Below are 16,962 nucleotides of genomic sequence, written 5' to 3'. Positions count from 1 at the left end.
CAATATTGGACATTGTATTTAGCCCGACTCTTGGGCCGCCCAACCGCTTTATTCATTATTTGGACAAAAAAAATACAAAAGCTAAAGAATGCTTATTGTAAAATTGGGCTATTTTTTAGCTTTGATATGAATAAATTTATAAATACATGCCTTGTGAAGTGCTCACACAAGGCATGGGGGGAGATTGTATCCGATTTGTCTTTTTGCTTCATGTCGGGCAAGTCTATTATCTTGATTTTTGAGCTTAAAGTAGAGTTCTTTGTTCTTGGAGACCTTTCGGCACTTCCTACGTATGCATCCAATATCCAATTTGTGTTGAGATATCGAGCTCCACTCGTTATATGCCAGGGTGACCGTTGTGCATTTATGTCACCGACTTGTTAGTTGCAGATGCGGTTGGTACACCGCCCATGAATAATAGCTAGATGACAGCTATCCTTATCTACTCTAGTTCGTGGTTCAGTTAGTATACCACCTTAGTTAGTTGAGTTTGGTTTGAGACCCATATATAGGGTCCTTCTATTTCTTTGTACGAGCGTTCTTTTGGCTTACACAACTAAGAAGAGGAAAACTGTTTTCAGCCTCCACCTTTGTATGTATTCCCCCATTGTGTAAGTGAGAAAGCTACAAGTGAGACTCCTTCCTTCTCTCCCACAATTTTGATATGGTATCAGAGCCGCGCCATTGAGAGAGGCTGATTTCGAAGGTGAAAGAAGAAGAAGAAATCAGCAAGAAAACGTTTTGGCCTCCATCTCTCTTCTTGTCTCTTGAGTGAGCTTCTCCTTATGCATTCTGTGTGTGTTCGGCGTAGCATCTTGAGCAAGTCCCCCCACCATGCGATATAGATGCTATAACCCTTCTACTTGTAAGTTTACAACAAGCAGAGATGTTGTTTTTGATGAGATGAGTAGCTGCTATAAACCAGTAAATGTGATTGATAATGTAGATGCACAAAATGGTAATGTTGCACAGAATTCACAGCAGCAATCACAAGATATTAGTGGACCTGGAGTGTCCTCTAGCAGTGGTTCACATTCTTCGCCATGGACAAGCATATTGAGATCAGGAGAATCTTCTCAAAGCAATGCACATAGTGGTATGCAGGTATCATGAAAAGGAAAAGAGAAGGTAGATCAGCCCATGTTTGATGTAAATGCAGGTCACAATTATGTGGATGGTGAATCCAGTGGCCCAGAACAGAGCATTGATGATGAGTTGGGTATTTCTTCTATTGTTACACCTGGAGTAAGGAAGACCAGGGATGTTTTGAGAGCACCTGGAAGTGAGTCTACTTTGCGTAGGTCTACCAGAGCTAGGTATCCTGTGGATAGGCTGAAATATGATGAATTTACAACTATTCACTATGCCTATATAGTCAAAGTGATACAGGGACCAGAACCCACTTCTTTTGAGCAAGCCATGGAAAAATAAAAATGGAAGAAAGCCATGGATGAAGAAATGGATGCTTTGGAAGCAAATGCTACATGGAAATTGTTACCTTTGCCTAAAGATAAGAGTGCAATTGGTTGTAAGTGGGTTTATAAGGTGAAGCACAATGCAGATGGTTCTGTGAACAGATACAAGGCAAGATTAGTAGTCAAGGGGTATGCACAAACATATACATTGATTATGAAGAAACATTCAGTCCAGTTGCAAGGCTAGCAACCATAAGAGCAGTCATTGCTATGGCTGCATCAAAGGGATGGTCTTTACATCAGATGGATGTAAAGAATGCCTTCTTGCATGGTGATTTGCAAGAAGAGGTCTATATGGAGTAGCCACCAGGTTATGTGCATATTGTTCATCCTGAGTTTGTTTGTAGGTTGAAGAAAGCCTTGTATGGCTTGAAACAAGCACCTAGAGCATGGTCTGACAAGATAGGACCGTACCTTGTCACTATTGGCTTTCAGATTTCCAAGGCAGATTTCTTACTTTACGTGTGAAAAACAAAGAAAGGTATTATGCTGCTTGTCATTTATGTTGATGATTTAATTATCACAGGTGATAGTGATGAAGATATCCTTCATGTGAAAATGCTATTAAAGCAGAAGTTTGAGATGAAGGATTTGTGAGAGCTGCGTTATTTCTTGGGCATTGAGGTGATAAGATCACCAAGTGGGATATGGCTCTTGCAGAGGCAGTATGGATTGGACATGCTATCCAAATATGGGATGACAGGTTGTAAGCCTATTTCAGTTCCTTTGGAGCAGAATGCGAAGCTGATCGCAGATGCAGGTGAGCTTTTGGAAGACCCTACTATGTACAGGCACATAGTAGGAAGTTTGATTTATATGACTATTACCAGGCCAGATTTAAGCTATGATGTTGGATTGGTAAGTCAGTTTATGCAGGCTCCAAGGAAACCGCATTTGGATGCAGCTAGACTCATACTCAGGTATGTGAAGTCCACATTGTAGTATGGACTATTTTATGAGACTCGGATTCAGATACAGTTGCATGGATACACTGATGCTGATTGGGCTGGTAGTATTTCTGATAGGCGATCTACCAGTGGATATGTGTTCTCTTTTGGAAGTGCTGCAGTCACTTGGAGCAGCAAGAAACAGCCTATAGTTGCCTTGTCGAGCACAGAGGCTGAGTATAGGGGTGCAGCAATGGCTGCATGTGAGGTAGCTTGGTTGCATAAGCTACTTTATGATATGCATCAGCCCTACAGATGGGCCAATTGTCATTTATTATGACAACATGAGTGGTATACACTTGGCAAATAACCCAGTATATCATGCTAGAACAAAGCACATTGAGGTGCATTATTACTATGTGTGGGAGAGGGTTTTACTAGGTCTTATTGATCTAGTTTATGTCAGCACAGAGGATCAGGTAGCTGACATATTCACGAAGGCATTGGGCACAGAGAAGCTGCACAAGTTCAGAGACCTGCTTGGTATGCAGGAATTGGGATTGAGCTCGAGCGGGAGTGTTGAGATATCGAGATCCACTCGTGATATGCCAGGGTGACCGTTGTGCATTTATGTCACCGACTTGTTAGTTGCAGATGCAGTTGGTACACTGCCCATGAACTCTAGTTCTGGTTCAGTTAGTATGCCACCTTAGTTAGTTGAGTTTGGTTTGAGACCCATATATAGGGTTCTTCTATTTCTTTGTATGAGCGTTCTTTTGGCTTACACAACTAAGAAGAGGAAAACTTTTTTCAGCCTCCACCTTTGTGTGTATTCCCCCATTGTGTAAGTGAGAAAGCTACAAGTGAGACTCCTTCCTTCTCTCCCACAATTTTGACAATTTGCATACTAGTGGTATCAGAGCGAAGCTGAGATCAAGGGCTTCCAATCGCTTACCATCTCGCATGAAGGCAAAGCTCTTGGAACGAATGGGCTCTACAGTCAGTCTCGCGACAATCCGTCAATATCAACATGTTCCTGGCGGTGAAGAACCCCCTGCTGTGTTGTTGGATTGCAAGGACTACTCTCAAGAAGCGGAGGACCACCCGAAAGTCTCTTTAAAAGTCATTTTTCTTCTTAGAGACAAAAACTTAAGATTTTCATTAAAAATAAGCTTAAGAGCTTAACAAAAGCTTAAGCTTTACTTTTTCCTATCTAAATTTAATCGTTGATGGCGGGAGAATGAATTCATTGCAGTCGACGTCGACAAGAAGGTGTCGTCGTCCTGTCATGTTGATTTCAGAGAAGTCTAGTTTTGTTTTTTAAAGTTTAAGCTTTTTAAGCTTACTAAAGCTTAAAGCTTAAAGACTACTACCTTTAAATTTTCCTCCTAGTGGACGTTTGCACTGAGCTCTTCTCCAAATCAATCCTGAACTTGTTTTCAACCTCCCTAACAAGCCTCTGTTCACACCCGTGCTGCAACAAAGATAATTTCCAGCAAGCAGCTTGCTATACCCAGTCTACACGGGCAAAGTATTTGTTGAAGAAGGATTTCATCAATTTTCGTACTCACAAAAAGAAAAAAGATCCCAGAAATCCATATATTTAAAAAAAAAACAAGCCTTGTTAACTTGACTTTAAGCTACGCTCATCTCGCTAAAAAGATTTCGAGTGTGTGAGATTGCTTGAAATTTTGCAGGATGACGGATCATAATATGAAAGATTTTATGGCCGAATGTGATTTACCAGAACCAACGGTGGAGCAAATATTGGACCTAATTATGATGCAACTTCAAGAGGAACAAAGAGCACATCAAACTTTGCAAGCTCAACTGGATACTCTTCAATGATCTATTGTCGACAAGAGGGACCGCAACCCGAAGATGTTATATGACGTACGATCGATGCAACACTCAAGCATAATTTGTCACAAAAGAAGCTAAGATAAGTAAAAAAAAAATCAAATTCCGTACTTTTAATGGGCTATGTGATGGAAAGACTATTCTCGCTTTTATCAATCAGTTTGATTATTATTTCCATGAAGAACAGTATGCTGAAAAAGACAAACTCAAGTGTGTCACTAACCATTTAGTGGACAGAGCATTGTTATGGTGGACTGTTGTCCACAAAAGTATTGATTGTCCTACTACTTAGGAGGCTTTTCAAAACAATTTTTTGCAGAATTTTCTTCCACTTTAATTCGCGAAAAAGCAATCAAACCGTGGGATCTTCCGCAACAAAGAGATCATGAGTCTATTTTGCAATACAATGAGCGTTTCTAGAACGCCTTATTGCAACTTCGAATGCTTGAAGATTGAGGATGCGATTTCTTTGGCCCATAATGCTAAAGACAAAATTCAAGGATGAGAGAAGCGACCACAACAATTCCCAATTAATGGTAACTTTGGTACAAAGCAATTCAATTCTAACTTTCGAAGATTCAATCAAAATCGCTTTATTCCATCTTCTTTCTGTAAATCTTGGACCACGAACCCCTGTTTTACCATCGAACACAAATCCAAATCCTAAGCCATTTTTCCAACTAGATCTCAACATCCCTAAACTCCCAGCTATTACTAATAATGTTTCCAAAGCCAAATCCATAGTCTACTACAAGTGCCACCAACCTCAACATCTAGCGGTGAATTGTCAATCCAAAAAGTCAATTGTTCACATCAACTACTTGGGAGTGACTGACGATGCAGACTATGAAGAAATGCTTGAATTCACGAAAGACGATGACGATATCGGTACTACTTCAGATACTTTACCAGGTATGCCAAATCCTCATTCTTTATTAATGATGAAATGTCTTGTGCATGGTAAAGAAAAGATTGTTTTACATGACGATGAGAGCACACACGATTTTATTTCTACAAAATTGGTCAACAAATTGAATTTACATATTATTTCAACTCATTATCGCATCAAGGCTGCATTCTTAGGTACTAGATATAATGGTACACAAGAAGTTCATGACTTGGAAATTAAGATTGGTGATTATGTTGAGTGTAAATATTTCTTAGTTGTACATTGATTATCGTGCCCTAAACAAGATCATTGTCAAGAATAGATATCCAATCCCTAGGGTATACAATCTCATGGATAAGCCACAAGGGGCCACAATATTTAACAAAATAGATCTTAAATTTGGATGCCATTAAGTACGATTGGATACACCTGATATTTTCAAAATTACATTTAGAACACAATTTGGACATTCTGAAATCTTTGTTATACCATTTGGTTTAACTAATGCACCAACCACATTTAGTCATATGATGAATCGCATATTTTTGAAGTATCAGCATTGTATAATTGTTTTCTTTGATGACATATTGGCTTTCAATAAGAACGAGAATGAGCATTATGAACATTTATCATTAGTTTTCAAATTATTGAAAGGGAATTAGTTATACGCTAATCCTGAAAAGAGTGAATTATTCCAAACTTAAATTGAATTTATTAGGACATATTATTTTATCTTATGGTATTCAAGCTGATCCTAAAAAGATAGAAGCAATTTTGAATTGACCGATACCTGAAAATGTGCATGAACTATATTCTTTCTTAAATCTTGCTAGCTTTTACAGAAAATTTGTGACAAATTTTTCATTGCTTGCATTGCCTTTGACAAAATTATTAAAGAAAGGTATTGTATATCATTGGTCTGAAAATCAGCAAAAGTCTTTTGATTTACTGAAACACGCCTTAATACATGTCTCTGTATTGCAATTACTTGACTTTAATAGAACATTCTTCCTAGTAGTCACTGACACTAGTGGATCTGGAATAGGAGCTGTCCTTATGCAAAATTCATATCCCATAGCCTACTCTAGCTGCAAACTTAAACCATTTGAACTCAAGTATTCTACCTATGCTAAGGAATTACTAGTTGTAGTACAAGCTTTACGTCATTGGAAACACTATTTAATGGGATCTGAATTCATGATCAAAACTGACCAACAAAGTATCAAACATCTCCTTAGTCAGCCACAAATTTCTGACCGTCATATTAAATGGGTTACTTTTATTCAAAAAATTTATTCACTTATCCAATATCAACCCAAAAAAGAGAATGTTGTTGTCGATGCTTTGAGTAGAAGACCAACTATCCATAATATCTCTGTAATATCTTTTGATTCCCTTAACCCTATGAAAGATACCTATGATCAATAACCTAGTTTTCAAGTTGATTGGAATAAAATAGTTTCAAATAACTGGATTCCAATAGATTCATTGTCTTATTTTGATGGATTTATGTTTTATGAGAAAAGGTTGTGTATAATTGTTCCATTTCGATCATTTGTGTTGCACGAAATTCATTGTCCCCCATACCAAGGCCATAGAGTTATTATTTTTACTTTACGTATATTCGTTGAAGATTTTTATTGCCCACAAATGAAATCTGATGTTTCTAACTTTGTATCTGAATGTTTAATTTGTCAAAGAGTTAAGCGATACCATGGTAAGCAATATGGTTTATTAATGACTTTACTAATTCCTGAACAACCATATGAACATATTTCAATGGATTTTATTATTGGTTTGCCTAACACCCAAGCTAATCATGACATGATTTGGACTATTGCAGATCGATTTAGCAAACAAGCATATTTCATTGCATACAAAAAAACATTAACTGTATCTCAAGCTACTCAATTGTTTTTTAAAACCGTTTTCATTAACCATCGTTTGCCAAAAGTTATTATTTCTGACCATGATTCTAGATTTTGCAATAATTTTTGGACTATTTTTTTGCTAATTTAGCTACAAAGATTGATTTCTCATTTGCATTTCATCCTGAAACAAATGGATAAACAGAAGCTACTAACAATACAATTTTAGATCTTTTGCATGCATACACAATTTCAAAACCACAAACATGGAATACACACTTATATTTACTTCCGTTTGCATACAATAATACACCACTTACAGCTACATAGAAAGCACCTTTTGAAATCATTTATGGATATAAATTGCCTACACCTGTTATATCATTGTCAAACAAAGTTAAACCTGCTGATGATATTACCAATATGCATGTTACTATTTTTGCTGAAGTCAAAGATATGATTGCGAAAGCGAAGCAATCATACACTAAACAAGCTAACAAGAAAAGAAAAGCTATGAGTTTCAAAATTGATGATTATGTTTGGTTACGCATTGAAAAGAGACGATTACAAAGTGTTGAGAAACATCCTGTTGTTAAGTTAGCCCCTAGATTTTATGGACCTTTCAAGATCATTCACAAAATCAATGATAATGCATTTAAATTAGAATTACCCCAACACTGAAAAATCCACAATACTTTTCATATCAAATTTTTACGACCTTTTAGAGGCCAATTACATGCTCACCCTGTCTATGAAAACCCTCCTTTGTTAGAAGAAGAAATTGAAATCCTTGAACCTGAAACTATTCTATATACTAACTTTCTGACCACTATATTTGGTTAAGTTTAAAAATCATCCTGCTGAAGAGGCTCAATGGATGCACGTCCGTGATCTAAATGCTTATCTCTCACTACTCGCTCCACATTGAGCTAATAGCAATTGAGGACAATTGCTATCCCACCCTGAGGATATGATGCCAGGAGGCATATTCCACGGTGGATTCTGTGAGATTTTGCGATGGATTTCATAAAACTATATTTCTTTGCTGCGGCTCCTACACAAGGTGAATTCCTTGTGCGCGGATTTGACAGGGATGCATGTCCTTTTCGGGCGTCATGTTAATTTCATGTGCACGTGGGTGACTCCACACAGGGTGATTCCACAAAATACATATTTAAATTAATGGACGTTTATGCGTTTAGAGTGCACTCGTATTAAATTAAGGTTAGGACGGAGTTCCAACCTATTTATTTATTTTGTAGCTAAAGACTGCTAGGTATTCACTTTTGTTGGTTTAATTTTATTATTTTCCAACAATTGTGAATGCTTTAGTTGATGTGTAGAGTAGGCAACGATATCATTGGGAAGCACTAGGTAATACCATGTGTTCAAATTATCTAGAATAAATTATCATTTTTGATGGGCGCGTATCTTATTATTAAAGATAAGGTACTAATATCTATTTAGACGTGCTTATTTATTGAAGCATGCTTATTTATTGAAGCACTTGATAAATATTTATTATTTTGTATGTGCATGGGCGCACGGTTTAAATATTTCACTATTGGACATTGTATTTGGATACAACTCGACTCTTGGGCCACCCAACTGCTTTATTCTTTATTAAAAAAAAAGCAAATACAAAAGCTAAAGCATGCTTACTGTAAAAGTGAGCTTATTTTTAGCTTTTATACAAATAAAATTTTAAGTACATGCCTTGTGAAGCGCTCACACAAGGCATGGAGGGAGATTGTACCCAATTGGTCTTTTTGCTTCATGTCGTGCAAGTCTATTCTCTTGATTTTTAAGCTTAAAGTAGAGTTCTTTGTTCTTAGAGACCTTTCGACGCTCGTTATGTATGCATCCAGCATCTGATTTGCGCACGAGGTAAAGCCTCGAAGTGTAAATCTTAATTTTTAAAATAAAAAATCCAAAATTACTTGCTAGCATTATGGGAAACCTTGTTATTATCGATCTGGTTGTTGTGTTTTCTTACCATCCAATAATAATTAAAGCACAATCCAATTTCACAATATCGAGAAGTTACTTGAATGCACCTTTGATTGAACTATGAACACATTACAGTATGAAATAAGGATCGATAGAAAATCAGGTGTACCTATTTCTTTGCATGCTTTATTAAAGATAAAAGGTTCTAGGTATGACTCAAATGCGCATGATTATAATAGATATCATGATTTTATATTTCAAAAAAATGAATTAGGAGATTATAATTAAAAAATAGTCCATTGCACAAGGTTAAATCTGCATTTCAAGGCATTAGATATAATGAAATAAGAAAAATTAAATGTTTAGAAATTTCTATGGGTAAGTATAAAGGAAAAAGTGATTCCTTAGTTGCACCTCTTTCAATCATGAGAGATTATCCTTGATATGCTTTTTAGATATCAAATTAACTCTGCCATTGATTATTATACTAGCATAATAACTTTTGAATTCTAAGGACAAACAATCTCTATGATTAGCTACGTGAAAATTGAAGTATATTCAATAATCAATCACACATAAGCTATACGAGCACTAAGAAAGCCATACAAGGTATACATGATTTTTATAACTAAAATTAAAAAGTCCGAGTCTTCTCCATTGTCATCCCCATAGAAAACGTTTTTAGACTCATATAGACCTTGTTTTATAGAGAATTATCCATTTTAGTTATTATCATTACAAGGATAATCAAATTAAAAAAGTGAACTTTTCCATTGCACAAAACTCCATAGAGACACAGTCCTTTCTATCAAAAAGAAATACAAAGACAACTGATTGAATTGTTAGATAAAAGTTTGATTAATCCTAATGTTTCACCTTTTGTTACACTTGTCTTGTTGATTGAAATACAAAAAAAACATATAGAGGATGCATTGATTATCGAGCCTTAAACAATGTGACTCTTAAAAATCAATAGAGCTAGTTTCTAGATGAATTGCATTAATAAACTTAAAGGAGCTAAAAGTTTTAGCATGATAGATCTCAAACTAGGATATTATGAAATTTGTAAACATTTAACTAATGTATTTAAGACTACATTTAAGACATGGTTTGGTCACTATGAATATATTATTATGCCTTTTAGTCGTACTAATAGAGGAGCTATGTTTACCTACATGATAAATAGAAAATTTCAAGATGATCAAGGTTTTGTAATTGTTTTCTTTAATTATATACTTGTTTTCAATAAATAAAAAGAGGAATATAAGAAATTTATTCACATTGTGTTTGATCTACTATTGCACAAAAATCCTTTGTATTTGAATCTTGATAAGAGTTCATTCTTCTAAAATCAAATTGAAAATTTGGGTCATATAGTTTTTTACTGAATTTATCATAGTTGATCGTTAAAAAAATGTAAACTATAAAAGATTTACCTAATCCCAAGAGTTTGCGTGAAGCTCGATCTTTTCTAGGATTAGCTGGATTTTACAAAAAAATTATTAGAAATGTTTCCCTGATTTCTTTGAATTTTACTATATTGTTGGGAGAAAATATTGTTTTTCGTAGGGACCCTAGTCAACAAAAATCTTTTGTTACTTTGAAATCCCATGTACCCATTCTCTAGTTGCTTGATTTCTCCAAACCTTTCTTTCTTGTTGCCACCACTAATGCTAGTGGTTCATATATAATCACTATTTTAATATAGAATGATCATACTATCACCTATAAAAGTCATAAATTAAATATCACAGATATGCCATGATCAAGTATACGGATTAATTCTTGCTCATGCCATATGAATCCACTCTCCATGCAAATGCACCCTTAACAGGACATCCTCGAGCCAACCATGCAAACCCACCCTTGCCATGTCATCATAGAACCTTCTGGAAGATATACCATGCCATTGGTTGAATCATCAATGATATTATCATGAAATGCCCTCCAATATTTATAAATGGAGGGGCTCACCATAGAGCTCCTCAGTCTTTCCAATGCCAGTCTTGGGAGCTCAAGGAGTCGAGATGTCCAAGTTAATAACTTCAAGCTCCAGTTTGAGTTATTGTCTAGTCATCGTATCTAGTCTTGACTTGTCTCCTATTATCTTGTTCCCTTGTAATCTCACAATACAAGATCTTTTCTAGTAGTGTCTTATATATTGTTCATCCCCATCGAGGGAGATTTTTAATTCTAATATCTTGTATCCATACCAATAGTCCCGAGTTGTGGGATCCTTTATATCCTATCAAGTCATGTTGTCTAAAACCCATGGTCTTGGGTCGTGGGATTTTCTATATCTTTGTTAAGCTATCATTGTACCTTGTGCCCTTACGTGGGATTATCTTGTAATTAGAATTCTTGCAATCAATCTTGTATCTAGTCTTATTTGTCGAGCACAATCTAGTGCTCCCATAACAATTTGGAAAGAGTCATTTCTAGCCCTCCTTAGCACCATGGAGGCGACCCTTGAAAGAATCATCGCCTCCCTTCAAAACCTTCGACAAAAAATTCAAGACTTGAATGAATGACAAGTGAAACTTTAAATACAAAACCCTATGCATCTAGGCCCTGTGCTTCAAGAGATGCAAGACTAGATCCGAGACTTGCACAACAATAGAGGAAGTGATCAGATGATTTTGCGTGTTTATTAACCCCGAACAAGAGAACCTAAGATCAACATGTCAAAGAAGTTTGATGGTGATTGTTCAAAATTGAAGGGATTCCTACAACAAGCTCTATATCTACATGCAAATGGACAAGTATCCAGATATTGCTTCCAAGGTGGGAGTTGTTGGGAGTTTTCTTTGTGGTCAAGCTTTATCATGGTTTTGCCCAATCTTGAAAAAGAATATGCCAGTACTTCATAACTATGAGTCATTTCTTTGTGTGGTCACTTCCACATTTGGAGATGCAGACGCTGATCGAATAGTAGAAATAAAATTTCAAAAGCTACAACAAGGTAACTTCCTTGCCTTTGCTTATGCGTATGAATTCAGGCAATTAATCTCTGACCTCACTTGGCATGAGAAGTATTTTATCACCCAATTTAGATATGGGATCTTTGAGATGACATCAAGGACCTTATGCTCACTATGCCTGAGGCAAAAACACTCAATGATTATATCATGCAAGCCATCTACTGTGATAATAGATTGTTCGAGAGGAAGCAAGAAAATCAAGAAGAATTAAGGCCTCACACCAATGGAACCCAGCCCCAATCAAAGATCCCATAAGAGAAGAAATCAAGACCAAACAAATGCAAATAGATAATATCAAATTTGAGCCCTTGATCCCACAAGAAAAGCAAAGTCGAAGAGAGGATCATCTATGCCTATATTATGGAAACCTTGGACATATCACCCTAAATTGACCAAAAAAGAGGGCAACAAGTCCAAGAGTTGTTACAACCATCCTCTAGCAAGAAAATGAGGATGTCCTATTGTGAATGAGATGGTACAACCGAGCCTTGATATAAGAAAGGGTCTCTTGATTCCATCCACACTTATGGAAACTTTCCTTGTCATAGTCCAAATAACACCATATTGGGGAATATGGAAATTTCCAATAAGTTTGGGACACGTGATCAAATCTTTGGATTTTGCATAACTTGAACACTATAACTCCAAATCAAGCACTCTATAGCTCAATAGATTCCATTTTTTAAGCACTTTCCAATGATAGGTCACATCATATGGTTTTGAGAAACTTATGGGCACGTTATCTGGGTGCCACCTTTTTAATATTCAAAAAATGGGAATTGGAAGATTCCCAAACTCACAAATATTGTGTTAAATGATCCTGTCGACAAAGACCCTTTCCCTCAAAGCCCTGGTCGACTTTGGGGCCAGTGCATATTTGATTGATCATGGCATGGTGAATAGATACTAGATTCTAGTACTCCAAAAGATTAATCTTGCACTAGTTCAAGTCGTGGATGGAAGACCTCTAGCATCTGGAGATATTACCAAGGAAACCTGACCACTCATGGTAAGGCTTGACCATCACAAATCTCATGTATGCTTTAATATCATATCCAATCCCACAAATCCAATCATCCTTGGGATGATTTGGATAAAGAAACACAACCAAGAGATTAATTGGATTGAGAAAAATATTACACATCGTGAAAAACAAGGAAAGTCGGTATATTTAGGAGCCAATTGTAGCCTTTATGAGCACAGCATGGTAGGAAACAACCTATATGATATATTATATACCAACTCAAGAAACTAGTAAGGATGAGTCTATCAAGCTACCAAGCCAGTGTCAAGAATTTCAAGATGTATTTTAAAAAAAGAATGTAGATCTCTTGCCCAAGCATAGACCATATGATTCTGCCATAGAACTCCAGGAAGGGGCTCAACTACCTTTTAGACCCATCTACAAGCTGTCCCCTAACGGACTTGCTGAACTACAGAAGAACAATATTGATGAGAACTTAGCCAAGCGGTTCATTATGCACTTGAAGTGTCCTATTGGAGTCCCAATTCTTTTCCTAAAGAAGAAAGATGAGTCACTTCGAATGTGTGTGATTATCGAGGACTTAATAAGATAACAATCAAGAATTTATACCCTTTTTCATTGATGCCAAAGCTCTTGGAACACCTTAGAAAAACCAAGATCTTCACAAAGATTGATCTACGAGGGGCCTATAATATTGTATGGATCAGAGAAGGAGACGAATGGAAGATACCCTTCCACACAAGGTATGGGCACTTCGAGTATATTGTTATACCATTCGGTCTCATCAATGCTCATGCAATGTTTTGACATATGATGAATGATATCTTCCAAGAGCATCTAGATGATTTTGTAGTTACATACTTGTATGATATTTTGATATTCTCAAAAGATCCAAAGGAGCATGAGCACAATGTGAAATTACTTTTAGAAAAGTAGCTCAGAGAAAAAAGACTATATGCAAAACTTGAGAAGTGTTTTTTCCATCAAACAGAAGTGGAATTCTCGGTGTACAATGTTTCCCAGAGAGGAAACTTCATAGACTCTAAGAAGATCCAGACTATTCTTGACTAGAAAACACCCATATATATTGGTGATGTCCAATTTTTCCTTCACTTTGCCAACTTCTACATGATATTTATGAAGGATTACTCAAATATCGTCACACCACTCACGAGACTTATAGGAAACTCAAAGCTCTCATGGACCCAAGAAGCTAAGAAGGCCTTTGAGACCCTAAAGACCACTTTCACCATTTTCCAAATCCTACCCAGATCCTACCAAGCCCTTGTTTTTGAAGACCTATGCATCAGACTATGCCTTGGGAGCCAGCTTGTCCCACCATGGAGATGATGGTCATATGCATCCACTGGCATTCCACTCAAGGAAGTTCTCCCCTCTAGAGGTAAACTATAAGATTCATAACAAAGAACTCCTTGCTATTGTTAACGCCTTTGATACTTAGTGTCATCACCTAGTGGGCACAACCATAAAGCTATCTCTATATAGATTAAAAAAATCTAGAATACTTCATTACAACGAGCATCCTCAATCCCGTTGGAGGAACTTCTTATCTAGGTTTGACTTTGTCATCACCTATTGCTTAGGATGTCAACAATGCCAATTCGATGCTTTATCAAGAAGATCTTACATGAAACCTAAGAAGGGAGACGAAGATTTTGATCAACAACGAGCAATACTACTCAAGCCAGAGCACCTCCAGCTAGCAACCATCTCCAGTTGTCACCAAGACACCCTACCTTAATCGAGTTAATCCATGAAGCACTGTTGCATGATGATTTGGCCAACAATGTCAAGAGAAAAAATAAAGAGGAAAAAGGAAATGAAGTTTGTGAGTTTTAGAAAACTAATGAATTATTACACTATAATGATCTACTTTACATCCCTCCAAGAAAGGTGAGACTCTAGGTACTCTAACAATGACATGATACCCTAGCAACAAGACAGTTTGGAGTTAATAAAACCTTAGAGCTTATTTCAAGAGATTTTCGATGGCCCCAAATGTAGAAAGAAGTTAAGGAATATATAAAATCATGTGATACCTGCAACAGGGCCAAGGTACCTTGTAAGAAATCACATGGCCTCCTATAACCCTTGCCCATTCTAGCACAACCCTGGTCTTCTCTATCCATGGATTTCATAACAAATCTTGTCGAATAAAAAAAATATGACTTTGTTCTTGTTGTGGAGGATAGGTTCACAAAAATGGCATATTTATCCCTACCACCAAGACCATCACAGCCGCAACTACCACTAGACTCTTCCTCAAATACATTTTCAAATTATATGGATTCCCAGATGACATCATCATTGATTCGGGTCCCCAATTCATATCTAGTTTTTGGAAGAGCCTTTGCAATCTCCTTAGAGTCCAAGTAAAGTTACCAACAACCAATCATCCACAAACTGATGGTCAAACAAAACAAGTAAATTAAGTCTTGGAATAATATCTCCGCTGCACCATCAACTACCATTAGAATGATTGGTTTGAGCTCTTGCTCTTTGCAAAGTTTGCTTATAATAATAGTATCAATGCATCTACTAAGAAAACTCTAATCTTTGCAAACTATGGCCAACATCTAAGGATAAATGTACATCTCTCCAATCAAGTAAAGAACCCTGCCGCTCGAGATAAAGCTCAACACCTATAGCAGATATACACCAAGAACTTAAGCAACAAATCCAAATGGCTTAGAATCAATACAAGCACTATGTGGACTACTATCTTCTCCAACATCCAGTATGCAAAGTCGGTGATAAATTATATGGTTACTTAGGCATAACCTCCAAATAAAAAGGCCCTCCACCAAGCTAGACCATAAGAGATTTGGGCCCTTTACTAGTATAGCCCAGATCAAGCTAGTTGTTTACTGACTCTAACTCCCTAGCACCATGGCGAGCCTCCAAGTCTTCCATGTTTCCTTGCTCCAACCATACCATAGCTCATCCCACTGAGGGGGGAGAGATCTAATCCCCTACAACCTATCGAGATTAAAGATCATGAATAATTTGAGGTTGAGCATGTCTTACACTTGAGGATCTCTAAAGTCGATTGGAATACCTTGTAAATCATTGAAAAGGATATGACATCAATGATTGCACTTGGGAACCTGTAGAATATCTCCAAAGAGCATCTCTCAAAGTTAAAGAATTTCACAAGAGGAATCCAATGAAATATAGACCAAACCACCAAGCTCCTCCTTGTGAAACTCATCGCTAGAGGAGGGGGTGATGTCATGGACAAGCCATGATCAAGTGTACATTTTAATTCTTTCTCATACCATATGAATTCACACCCCATGTGAACACACCCTTAACAAGACATCCTCGAGCTAACCATGCAAATCTACCCTTGCCATGTCATCATAGAACCTTCTAGAAGATATGCCATGTGATCACTTTCATCATTGATTATGTAATTATAAAACATTTTAAAAATCTTTAGCCACCCTACAACACCTATAAAAGGAAGGGCTCATCATAGAGCTCCTTAGTCTTATCAATGCGGGCCTTGGGAGCTCAAGGAGTTGGGATCTCCAAGTAAGTAACTTCGAGTTCTAGTTTAGTTCTTGTCTAGTCATGGTATCTAATCTTGTCTTGTCTCCTATTATGATCTTGTCACCTTGTAATCTTGTAGTACGTTTTCTAATACTATATTGTATCTTGTTCATCCTTGTTGAGGAAGATCTTGTAATTCTCATATCTTGTATCCATACATGCAGTCTCGGGTTATGGGATCCTTCATATCCTATATTAAGCCTTGTCATCTATACTTACGGTCCCGAGTTGTGGGATTTTTTGTATCTTCTTAAGTTATTATTATACCTTATGCCCCTACGTGGGATTATCTTGTAATAAAAACTCTTGTAACAAATCTTGTGTCTACTCTAGTCTCTCGAGCATAGTCTAATGCTCCCATAACATTATAGTCATTTGAACAAAACGATAGTACTTATGATAAAAATTTTAAATTAGTTATGGTTCATGCTTTGGATATTTGGAAATATTACTTAATAGAATTCAAGGTTCTTATAGAAAGTGATCAATAA

The 16,962-nt window shown here is 36.6% G+C and overlaps 1 protein-coding gene across 1 annotated transcript in view; it reads right to left on the bottom strand.

The window, feature by feature from the left end:
* The window catches only part of LOC148030005 (agamous-like MADS-box protein AP1), a 105,640-nt gene that overhangs the window by 49,668 nt on the left and 39,010 nt on the right, over nucleotides 1-16,962 (bottom strand). The window lies entirely within an intron of this gene.

This window comes from Lygodium microphyllum, chromosome 10 (genome assembly GCF_053477565.2).
Source record: "Lygodium microphyllum isolate KBCC chromosome 10, Lygodium_microphyllum_v1.1.10, whole genome shotgun sequence".
NCBI classification, from domain to species: Eukaryota; Viridiplantae; Streptophyta; class Polypodiopsida; order Schizaeales; family Lygodiaceae; genus Lygodium; species Lygodium microphyllum.
This window is presented reverse-complemented; position numbering and strand designations above follow the sequence as displayed.